Genomic DNA, 12806 nt, shown 5'->3' on the forward strand with positions numbered 1-12806 from the left:
CCCGCAGTGTTGACCGGGCTGCCACGCGGGCCACTAATTAGATGATAAAAGTGATGGATGTGTATTAAATTCAGTTGCCAAGCGCCTTCAAGCTGTCTCCTTTGGGTTTTGTCCCATTTCCTTTTGACCTTTTGCATCCCAACTTTGTAATCAGATGTGGATGCCGCTCTATTGTTGCCAGAGCTGATCACCATTCAGCAATTAGTGGCACAACCCTGAAGTTATACAGCCAATCTTTTGATTTTTGGAAACAAACAGTTAGCTTTTGTATCATGTTGACTTATCTCTAAAATACAGTTACCGTATTTTCTCGCATATAAGCTGTATTCGTAACTCAAAAGGACGACTGAATCAAGGGTAAGGCTTATATGTGCACAAGTTAGCTTTTGTGTAATGTTAACTCATCTCTAAAATACAGTTACCATATTTTCTCGCATATAAGCCATATTCGTAACTCAAAAGGACGACTGAATCAAGGGTAAGCCTTAAATGTGCACAAGTTAGCTTTTGTGTAATGTTAACTTATCTCTAAAATACAGTTACCATATTTTCTCGCATATAAGCCGTATTTTTAACTCAAAAGAAAGATGAACTGCAAGGTGATGAAGACGAATCGCCATAACGGAAGAAAATGCGGTCACAAATGGTCATTTATTATTATTATTATAAAATAGAGAAAAGATAAACAGATAAAATCCTCAACAACAAAAACGTGATAATTTTCCCTTCAAAGTAACACATTTGTACTCCCTATTAAATGAATATGGAGCTGAAAATTGTGAATCAGGGGGCGTCTTATACAAGAAAAATCATAAAATTCAACAATTTTAATGCAATTTTAAGTGGTCAATATGTGAGAAAATACGGTTAATTGCTATTTTTGCCGTTTAATTCAGTTGTACTTTTGAGTCTTAGTAATGGTTTTAGGTTTTTGATATGCGGGTGCTCCTGGAATTTAAGTGAACAAAATTGCCGTGAAAAAATAGACACGGACAAATAAATAATAGGGGCTGTCTTATTACTGGATTATCAATCTGGATTTAAAAGTTGTTTGTCAAAAGTTAGTTTGAGGAGCATATTGTGTCATGCCGCATATTTAATCTCATTCTCCGTCTGCTGTGTTGAGCCAGAGTACTATCTTTAGGGTGTTGATGTTTGACTGATGCAACACGCGGCCAACTGTGTGCTGTTTCCATTCTTTTCGTTTTGGCTACAATTGGCATAGTCACAGAAATACTTTTGTTTTGACATCAGATGCTGCTACATTTTTGGGTTTAAATTCCTTCCCAATTTAAAGTATGCTATGACATCAGGATAGATGACATTCTTTTGACCTTTGAACCAATCATACTTCCCAAGGTGGGATGTTGGTGTTTGAGAACAAAAATATGGGGACCGTGGGCCAAGGGGGACTCGACTCAGTTCTTGCGCTTCTAGATGTCCCCAGGTGAGGTTCTAGTGAGAATTAACAAAGCACCAGGGTCATTTATAAAGCGGATCAGCACCTAAGATTAATGTGCACTCAATGCAGCCCTCCAACGGAACGTCAGCATTGGCCGAGATCATTAGCGACACCCTCCGTGTGACTAGAAAGGGAGTGAAGGGAGGTTGTGGTTGGGGGGGTTTGCATGCTAAATGAATGGGCTCATCACTGCCTAATTAAGGGATTGTGGTAGACACTTGTGTCCGCAATGATGGCAGTGTAAACCATAACCGTTGGGCAAAGGAAATGGATGAGATCCACCTGCTTCAGCGGCAATTTGCGACACCACAGAAGAGATGATAAAAGTTAAGATAGGCTCATTAGAAATATAGGCAGGGACAAAATCGCGAACTCTTTGTACATTGATCATGCTCATCTAAAACGGTTAGAATCGCGATGAACATTCCCTAAAACATTGTCGGTTTGAAAGCCAAAATTGAGACCCAAATGAAGATCCCCAACCACGAATTAAATTAAAAATTAAAGTAGTACTTTACTTCTGGACTAAATGAACTCAGTTGTAAAAAGAGTAAGAGAATACCAGGATTCGGATCAAATAGTGGAAAACAGTTTTCTTTGTTGGGTTTAAGTCTGGTGATTAGGCTTCCATGGGAAAACTAACTCGTATAAATGTAGATTTCACTGCAAAACATATAAAACTGTTTATTTTTGTCTTTGTTTTTAGTATGTGCAAGTAATTAAGCAATTAAATTCAATAAATATTGTTTGGACTAATATATGAATGCTTGTTGCTAGGCAGAGTTCAAAAGGCTAAAGCTTATTGTTCCCCCTAGGCAAATAAAAAAGAAATCAATTCACCCAGCCAATGCAGGTAAAAACCATCTATTATACGGCTTAAGACAGATAAAATGTTTTATTTTCTATAGTTTTTTGCCTGCAACAACATTAATATTGTAAATAAACGAATCTAAAACTGGCACGGTAGCCTTTATGGTTACTTAATATAGTTCCTCATTTGATATTTGTGACCTTTGAATGAACGCCGTTCCTTTCAGAACTTCTCCTCTAACGTATTTCTGCTCTTCGCGGATGAGTGGATGCGTTTTAAAATGCCGGCGCATTCTTAAAAGATAAAAAGAGTTCGACGTCTGAGGGTGGGAGCTTAACGGCGTGCACAAGTGGGAGGAAAACGAGTGTCACACGAGGTGAATTAATCAATGCAAAAATTGTGATTTTTATTTTCCCAACCACCGAGAAGTTTCGTCTTGACTTGATGCAATTCAATGTCAAAGATTCCACAAGGACACGAGACGTGTCTTGCCAGTATTCCACCGAGGAGGGAAGTGGGAAAAAAAGTGGGAGTCATGTTGGGGATAAATGCACCTAAGGGAGAAGCGCAATGTGTTTGTATCCCCTCCCCAAGTCTGAAGGCGGCAATAAACACTGACCCTCTTGTTTCTTTCTGACATGTGACACAGCAATGTGTGAAAGTAAGTCCCTCCACCGCAGAGCAAAAAAAAAAACGGGCCTAAGAGAGAGAAAATCTCTCTGCTGGCTAAATCTGGTCCGGAATTGCCGACAGCTGCCGCCGCCGCCGCCGCCGCCGCAATGCTGATGATATTTTACATTTCATTGCACCATTGTTTGCCCGCCGCGGCACGTCTCTCGTGCCAACGCTCGTTTCATTCTGGATGACTAATCACCTGTCTTTGACTCATCCTAATCCCACTTTGTCGTTGACGGGAGCCTCGTGTTTATCGTAAAACATGCGCTCGTTAATTATGCCGCCACAGACAAGCGCAAAGTGACAGCAAGCTGAAAATATCCGGCGAAAATTTTGAGGTTGTGCCATGGAAAATCGGAGTGTTCATTTCCGCTAATCGAATTTGTACTGTGCTTGTTCAAACGTAATCATATCAAATTGAACGTCGAATCCCGCGTTTGACTTCTTTCACACCCTAACCTTGTGTGCGGTCGATTGGTCGCCGGTCTTTTGGTCGCGGTCTTTTGGTCGCCGCTCTTTTGGTCGCGGTCTTTTGTTCGCCCCGACCGCGTCAACGGGTGACCAAAAGACCGGCGACTAAAAGACCGACGACCAAAAGACCGGCGACAAAACAAGGTAAAACAACAAAGTCTACGCATCAATAAAAGCCAACAATGGCCCTGAGCAGTTTCACTGAGCCGACGTGTGTGTGTATGAGTTTGTATGTACATGCGTTGTCCCTTTAAGAAGCTACGTCAGTCAGGGTCTTAACAAGTTCTCCAACAAAAAACAATAAAGGTCCGAGCTTTTCTTTAGCCTAATAATTACTAGGGCATTAAGTATAACTAAATAGTAATTCGCAGTTTGTATTTAGGGAATTTGAGCAACGATTTAAATGGTAATTATCACTTACCTTCCGGGCGACCAAAAGACCGGCGACCAAAAGACCGGCGACCAAAAGACCGGCGACCAATCGACCGTGTACCCCCTAACATGATCTATCTTCCATTTCCCTAATCCTATTGGTTCCCAGCTATATCACCACTCCATTTGGTGTCCCTTCAGTTAGTCGTAAAGAGCTTGCAATGCTAATTATACTCAAGTTGCATATATATTTAACAATATTTGCATATTTTCTTGTCTTTCTTTCTCGCTATCCTGTTAAACCGTCTATTGTAGAAACAATATATGTTTTGATAAATAGTTTCTCAAATTGTCCTCCACATAATAAAATTGTAATCTAGTTGGAAAAGCAGCTTTGAGGCAGCGCACGTGCGTGAAAGTAGTGAATGTGAAGCGCATAGTGAATACTCAATCAATTGAATCGTAAGCGTACGTGGCTACTTTTTTGTGACCTTGTATTTTGGTGGTCAGTGAATACCTGATTTTCACAAAGTTAGGAAAACAGCCAACTCTCTCGCCAATCCAAATTTTGCTTGGAAAATAATCCCTCACACAAAAAAGGTGTACAAATCCCGCCACAATATGCTATGCACTCCATACAGTGCATAAGGTAATATTTGTATATCGTTTGGATATACCGTATTTTCACGACTATACGGCGCATCGTATTTTTAGCCGCAGTGTCAGTAACGAGTGCTATTTCTGTATTTTACACACACAAAGGACGCACCGTTTTTATAGACGCAGCCAGGCATGGCAAAACATACACCAGCTTAAACATACACGCTACACCCACACGCTAAAAACACGTTTTTAAAAAGGAAACGGAAGCAAAACTGAGTTCGGTTGCTTCGTAAAGCTGTGTTGATGTCAATGTCCAGGCCACAATCCATTGGGTGTATTGACAAAAGAACTATATATTACAGCAGTCACTGCGCAGTACTTTTTCTACGGGGAAAATAGTAGAGTCGGGGGCTGCTTGCCGTAGTTGTGAGAGCTGTAGAGGAAGGTGTACCCTATCGACTGATTTATTTTATTTTATCGTGATAAGAATTTTAGTATTGGTCCATATATAAAGCGCACTGGATGATAAGGCGCCCTGTCTATTTTGGAGAAAATTTAAGACTTATGTGCGCCTTATAGTCGTGAAAATACAGTATATCTTTTTGGGAAAAACATCAGTTTCAGAACATCTTATTGAAGGACGAATTAATGCTGCAACAAACATCGCAACAACAAAATATCACTAATTTAAAACTATCCGACGCGTTTGATTGGCTGTAGTGAACCCGTCCATAAATACAAAGGATAATTTCCCAAAATATGCACTGCCATGAAAAGTATTGAGCTTTAATTTAATTGTGTTTATTCATTTTTGATACCGAATCACCTCATTAGCAATGACTGTCAAGACATTAATAACGATAATAGTTCAGACCACCCCGGCTGGCCTATCTAGCAAATCATTTCAGGCGTACCGGGGGCCGAAAGGAAAAAAAAAATAGCTTTACATATTTATGAGTTTCCGAATGCAAGAGTTCTTCCTTCGGCAGCACTATTAAGGGAGTTCTCCGATGGCTGCACACGGCTGGCGAACTGTACGGCATTCTAATCCGGCCATTTACGGGGTTACAGTGCACACACACGCGTGAGATGGGGGAGTCATCTGCCGCAGGAGAGGAAGTGATTTGTTTCCCAAACGCTCCAAAGTCAACCGGAAGGAAGCCTATTCCCGTTGACAGTAGTGAGCAACGTAAAGGTGTCTGTCGGCTTCTCGTACATTTTGTAGCAAGTACCTTCCTCGCAGATTACTTTTCTTTCCAACTGTTCCATCATCAGAGCCAACATTATAATATAATAATAATAATCGGACATAGGCCCTGTCGTCATCGTCAACAACAAAAGCCTAATGGTCATCACACCCAGAAACTGCGTATGTCGAAATTGGTAGTGCTTCTCCATAAGGTGCGTTTTCTCTGCAAAAGTCCCAAATAACTGATAATTTCGGACTCTTAATTTGGCATTCTGCCGTTATGGATACATCGCATCTTTAAACATTAGATGTGAATTTTTAGAGTCCAAGTGGAATACAGCTGAACTTGACCTAAAGTTTTTAGTCAATCTTCTATGCACCTTTTCCCCAAAACCTGCAGTTTGAGAACCACGGTTTATTTTCTGAATTGATATCCGGTCATCTTCCAATCCGCTTATCCTCACGAGGGTTTTGAGGTGCTGGTGACAATCCTAGCAAACTCGTAGGGCAAAGAGAGACAAAGATATCTTCACATTCATACCTCAATAAAATTTGGAGTTATCTATTAGCCCACTGTGCATGTTTTGGGGACATAGGAGGTAAGCGGCATACCAGGAGAAAACCCACACACACTCGTATTTCAACACAGGAATGTCGCTTTCAACCCTTGATCTAACAACTGGCAAGCAGACCACTAAACACTATTTTTACGGTATAACTCTGGCAACCACACTGGCAGTATTTGACTCACTCTCCTGAATGTTTTTCCCCGAAGAGTCCTCCGAATCAAGAATTGGCAATCAGGGCTGACGAAAGCGTGGCCTCACCCTTGCGCCGCATCACGTAACGGCAATGACAGCTGTTCTGTCAATCTTGACACTGTGAGGAGCCCACAAAAACTTTGCACCCCGCCAATCAGGCCTGCGAGAACTTTCGGAATCATGTTTTTTTAAATATTTTTAAAATATTTTTTCCTTCTGCAAACAATTGCCAAGTCTTTCACCAGAACAATGCATGATACTCAAAGTATTGTGTAAAAGGCTCTTTAATGCATGAGTTATTATCAAATAAATCAGGATTATTTATGTTTCTAGAACTCTGTAGGGATAAAAAACAAAAAACAAATCCTCATCTCGTCCACTGTAGTGACCTCCTTTTTTAAACGGGTTTAAAAAGGCAATTTCGGCTTATTTTATTTTTGACATTTCAATTCTTCTTATTTATCTGCTCCAAAAAAATGATCAAACTCAACTTTAGGATACAAACCTTAAAGTAAATATTTTTGGGGGTAAAAGTTAACTGAAAAAAATAGACTGGAGAAGGAAAATTGTACTCATATTTACCATTATTTGTGCATGATACATGTTCAAATCTGGCATTTAAATCATACATAAAACATGCTTGATAATGGCGCCAGATCAAAACCTCGTATCCTAACATTTAGAGGCAAAGCTATTCTGTTTGTAGTCCGTTTTATGAACCATTCGTCGTCTTTGGGTGAGAAAAAGATGCGGGAATGTTCCATTTTATTGTGGTTCACGCTGCGCCAAGCGTCTGATGCGCTTCGCCGCCAATTTGTTTACGTCTCGCAGACGGCGTGTGCGTGTGTGATTTATCGTTGGACCGGTGGGGGCGGAAACGGAGGCCGTGGTGTTCCTCTTCTGCTCCTCGCTCTCTCTTCGTTCGCTCTCTCTCTCTCTCTCTCTTTCTGTCTCCCGCCGCCACGTTCACCCACATATGCAGCCTCGGGCGAACGTGCCTTTTCATTCTTTCTTTTGAAAGTTTCATCTGAAGTCTCTGAGGGATGAGCCCTCTTGATTCTTGGCACAGTCGATGAAAAACAAGCCTCATAAACAGGGAGGCTCACCGCCGGAAAAGCCACGCTGAGGCCCTCACGCCCTCCTCCTAACATCACGCCGCTCAGTGTGAATACGCACAATGGCTTGCATAAGTGGGCGCCTCCCCGATCCCTCACCCCCTCTTCCCAGTCATTTTTGAACACTCTGGTATTTTCAGATTTGTCTTGTTGGATAGATATTAAGCAATACTGCGTCAACAAATGAGAATTGCTTTCCATTTAGAGGTGGAATTTTACACCTTGTTCCTATGGTAACGTACTACAAATACACCTGCCCAATCCGTTGGATTTCATTTAAAAAAGCTGTGTAGATCATGCTATTTTCATAAAAATACTGCAAAATTTTGATTGTCATGCCGCAATATAAAAGGGGCCCCAAAAAAATTACAATCAAGAGCCCAGTGATTTTTTTTTTTTAGTATTCATTAAAATAATCCAGAAGTATGTTGCAAAAAAAATTACATACAATACTTTTTATACTATTGTACTATTTGTATTTACACAAAAAAACAAGAGCATAAAAGTAAAAAAATAAATAACGTAAAAAAATACAATCAAGAGAGCTCAATTCATCAAACTGGACTATTTTCTATATAAGTTAAGTTTTATATAGTATAGTTATAAGTTAATATTCATTAAAATAATCCAGAAGTATATTGCAAAAAAAATACATACAATACTTTTTATACTATGGTACTATTTGTATTTACACAAAAGAGCATAAAAGTAAAAAAATAAACAAAATAAAAAAAGACAATCGAGAGCTCAATTCATCAAACTGGACTATTTTCTATATAAGTTTATTCATGAGAACCAAATATTTAAAGGGAATTTTGTGTTGCACAATTGATTGGCTAAAAATATAGTTTTTGCTAATAAAGCCGGGTAGAGTTATTCAAATTCGGGATAGAAAAGACTTTCTCCTCAATATATTTGCAGGGTATCAGATCAGATCCACATCCGATCGTTACACTGCACATGATTTGTCCAGAAGTGCGATTAAGAACCGGCCGGAGGAGAATTCTGTGCACGAGAGATTGAGCTAAATGTCCACATGAACGAGAAATTCGTTCCCAGTTGCCACATTGTGATAAGCGCCAAACGCAGGTCAAGTTTATCCATTCAGTCCCAAGATAAAAGATTCTGTTGGGGCTTTTTCCTATATTTGGATCTTATCTCTGAGGTGTTTGCAGAATGTAGTTGTGATTACAAATCTTATTTTGGCTGTCATATCATTTACAGTACTGTTCATGCACTGTAGTATTTTCATTTTATCCCAGGAAAGTATATTTTCCCAATGAAAATGATGCCAAAACAATAGTAATTATTCATAGATGCAACACCACACGTTCCGAAGTCTGTCATCTTTATTTTTTTTATTGAATTGATTTGAATGCTTTTATTGTGATAATACAAGTATAATGAGATTTAAAGAATCACCACAAAGTGCACAAATAACAACAAACAAACGGACAAATAAATAATAACACTAACTAATCAATAAATAAATAAGTAGTCAACATAAGTACGTAGTCACAACATAAATACGTAGGTAAGTGCAAAAATAACAACAACCATCAAACAAATGAACACATAAATAATCAATAGATAAGTAATAAATAGATAAGTAGTCAAAATAAGTAGTAGTAGTCAACATAAGTAGTGGTAGTCAACATCAGTAGTGGAGGTCAACATCAATAGTGGAGGTCAACATCAGTAGTGGTAGTCAACATAAGTAGTGGTAGTCAACCTAAGCAGTGGTAGTCAACCTAAGCAGTGGTAGTCAACCTAAGCAGTGGTAGTCAACCTAAGCAGTGGTAGTCAACCTAAGCAGTGGTAGTCAACCTAAGCAGTGGTAGTCAACCTAAGCAGTGGTAGTCAACCTAAGCAGTGGTAGTCAACCTAAGCAGTGGTAGTCAACCTAAGCAGTGGTAGTCAACCTAAGCAGTGGTAGTCAACCTAAGCAGTGGTAGTCAACCTAAGCAGTGGTAGTCAACCTAAGCAGTGGTAGTCAACCTAAGCAGTGGTAGTCAACCTAAGCAGTGGTAGTCAACCTAAGCAGTGGTAGTCAACCTAAGCAGTGGTAGTCAACCTAAGCAGTGGTAGTCAACCTAAGCAGTGGTAGTCAACCTAAGCAGTGGTAGTCAACCTAAGCAGTGGTAGTCAACATAAATAATGGACAGTGGTGCGCATAGTTGGCAGGTATGTTGGGTAAGACGACAGTTAGAAACCAGTACTTAAAAAGTACATATCACACAGCATTATCCAAATATTTCTTAATAATCCCTGCATTATTTAGTTGCTGCCGACGCATGTATCAGTGCAGCACTAATTAAATGGTAAGTTATCAACACTAACATGCTATTAGCCATAATAACCAACATGAAAAGCAAATGCGTGGTCTCCAAAAATGAAAGCCAAAGCCAGCGACCCATGGCTGAATTCTAACACTGGCGCATCCATTTAGTAGACATTGAGCGCCCAAATGGAAGCAGAGAAAACAAGAGCACCATTCTCCATGCGCCTGAAGGTCACCGGGAGGCTTTTTTTTTTCTTTTATCAATTCCTGCCACGTTTTGAATGAAAAGAGACCCAAACACCCGCTCCATCAATTCACAAGACTCTCAGCCGTCCTGCTCGGCCTTATCTTGGTGCCGCACGAACACGGAAAATGTGTCATTTGACAGAAAAATGGGATGGAAGTGTATGAATAGTGTTATCCTGCGAACCCGCAGTGGAATATATCATCTATTTAAGAGCTAATTGTCTAATAATTCCAGGGTTCTGCTTAATTCAGGTACCGTTTTGTTCCCTGTAAAATTGGTAGAACCCAAAAAATGTTGATAAATATGGTTTTCAACTGTGATTTACTTTGTCTTTTGCGGTAGCAGGTTTGCCCGGGAGCGTAATCAGTGCCTTTACGGGATGCAATAATTAACGAGTATTATCGGGGTTTTATTTTTAACAACAGAAACTGGATGATTGTCTCAGCTTGTTCTCCATTTATCACGGCTTGATATGAGATATTTGATGTTTTTTGATGTCTTCTGTCACATTGGCCTTGTGTTACGTCGTTAAAAAGTGGTTTGGAAATGCGGGTTTCAGCATAAAATGAAGTTTAAGATATGTATTTAATGTTTTAATGGCGAGCCCTCAAAATGATCAGCAAATTTTGCCAAAACACCAAAAAACAAAAATAACCTTCAGGATTTAGTTTTATCCATTTTTCAACCTTAGCATTTTCCCCAAAATGGCTTTTTTACACCAAAATGGCCAATTTTAGCAACATTGGTCAAAAAGCTCAATTTGTGAGGTGCGTGTTTTGCACTCACTCATTTTTTTAAATGCATTTATTTATTTATTTTGCCTTTGGAGGTTAAGTGTGGAGTTGAGAGATATATTATTATTGTGTTTTTATGCTGCACAGGTCTCTTTAATGCAATTTGTTCTGTGAAAATTAAGTTAAATATTAATTTTGAGGTGTTTTTGAGTGGGCTTTGGTATTTTTATGCATTCAAATAAGGAAAGATGTTTTGAGAAATGACAATCGTCAAGAGATGAATTCAACTCGTATCTTTAATGAATCTTAGCCTTGTGTTATTCCCAAATTAGGAACACGGTGTAGATATAATTACGTGACTTGATCTCACACTTGTCTAATATTTTCATGTTGGCCAGCTTGTCAAACTGCATTCTATAAAAAGCCGTGGCGTGTTTTCTGATTAAATTTACGGCGGCGCTAAAATATGACCGACCAGAGTCTGTCCTCCATCTGGTCTGGGTGCATCTAGCCACAAGGACATTTACGGGGGTCCCAACGCAAAGCGAGTCCTCCTCCGTCCAGATGTTAAGCGTGCGAAACATAGCTCAGGAAAGCTGTCAGATGTTGACACCGCTCATGAAAAATGGCGACCGCAGGTCACGTCCACGTACGTCTTCATCGGTGAAAACAGGCAGCGGGAAGTCTTTTGCTTGGCGGTTTGTAATTATTATGATGTTGTAGGTCGAATCTGATTGCAGCGACTTTACATCATGGCGCCATGTGCTATAAACGATCAATTGTTATCTATAACTGCCAATGGAAGTGAATGATTTAAGGCAACAACATGTGTAAGGATATTCTAAAATGTATATACTTTGTTTAAACATGGTGTCTGGTTTTGAACCTTCAGGTAATGGAAAGTAGGGTGAATTTCAGCTTCTTGCGTGGGCCATTGTCAACAATATTTTCATCATTTGCTGCGAGCCAATAAAAACTGGGCAGGTTAGGTTAGAACTTTATTTCATCCCGTATTCGTGAAATTTCTTGGTTGCAGTAGCAAAACAGATACAAGACACACAAGACATTGTAGACCTAGTTAAAAAACTAAATACCAAAATGTAATAAAAAGAGATAGAAAAGCAGCAAAAACAAAACGAGCAATAATTTGGACACCTCTGTCATTATCAGGCACTGGCCTTACTATAACATGAGACTTTTCCCCGAGGCTAATTTATCTAGAAACATGCAAAAAAAGCAATAGGGACTTGACATGGTTAAACGCAGGGTGGTGAATATTCAGCAAGACTTAAGCAATTTGATGTAATGGTCCCGTTTTAATCAAAAGTTAGAAATTGTCAACTTGCCAATGAGATTTTAGGATGAACCTGAACTGTAGTGTCACTAGACTCTTCTTCGAATTGAATCTTTGAACCAATAATTTGGTGCAAAGTTTGTTCTTTAGGGCAAATGTTGCGTGCAGTATTTCTAACGGCTTTTGCACTGTCGACACAGGGATCAAAATCTCTGACGACAAACCTTCCGTGCTAGTTCTTGAGCTAACAAGCCTCGATCCCGGTGGCAGATGGAGAGAAATCCAACCGCAGACTCGTCACCTCGTCACCCCCGGTTAGCGTCAACGTTCACGAATTGAGCTTGACTCTCCTGTCTGTTTCTTTTCTTTTCCAACCCTGTAGATTCACCAAACTGGATTTTCCTGCAAACTTTTGATGAGTCAACACTGGCACCTTCACAGTCGGTTTGGACCAACATGTTGGACGTGAAAAGACGTGAAACAGGTAAGGATAAAATTGGAATGTTTGGAATTGCATTTTCAAAAATATGACTGCTCGGGTCTGAAAAGTTATAGTGGTTCACCTAAAGTCGGGGTTTGATAAGTGGAAAAAATGTCATTTCTTAACTAGGATTGTCATAATAATTGTATGCATTGGATTTTCTTGTATCCAGTGTGTGTTGGTTTACACTGGCATTGTGGGAGATTAGATGTGGTTTGGAAATGGCTTCTTGCTTTCTTGAAATGTCCCTTTCGTACAAAATATGACATCTTTCAGGGGTTTTTTAAGATGCCTTTTTAGTTCACCATCC

At 39.6% G+C, this 12806-nt stretch overlaps 1 protein-coding gene across 4 annotated transcripts in view; it reads left to right on the plus strand.

Moving 5' to 3' along the window:
• LOC144087986 (heparan sulfate glucosamine 3-O-sulfotransferase 2-like) overlaps positions 1-12806 on the plus strand; it is a 186729-nt gene that overhangs the window by 135288 nt on the left and 38635 nt on the right. For all 4 annotated transcript variants that reach the window (XM_077618154.1, XM_077618153.1, XM_077618152.1 and 1 more), the window contains one exon: positions 12398-12499. The gene's annotated coding sequence lies outside the window, so the exon portion shown is untranslated. The remainder of the gene's footprint in view (positions 1-12397; positions 12500-12806) is intronic.

The sequence above is a fragment of the Stigmatopora argus genome, chromosome 14, assembly GCF_051989625.1.
Source record: "Stigmatopora argus isolate UIUO_Sarg chromosome 14, RoL_Sarg_1.0, whole genome shotgun sequence".
Taxonomy (NCBI): domain Eukaryota; kingdom Metazoa; phylum Chordata; class Actinopteri; order Syngnathiformes; family Syngnathidae; genus Stigmatopora; species Stigmatopora argus.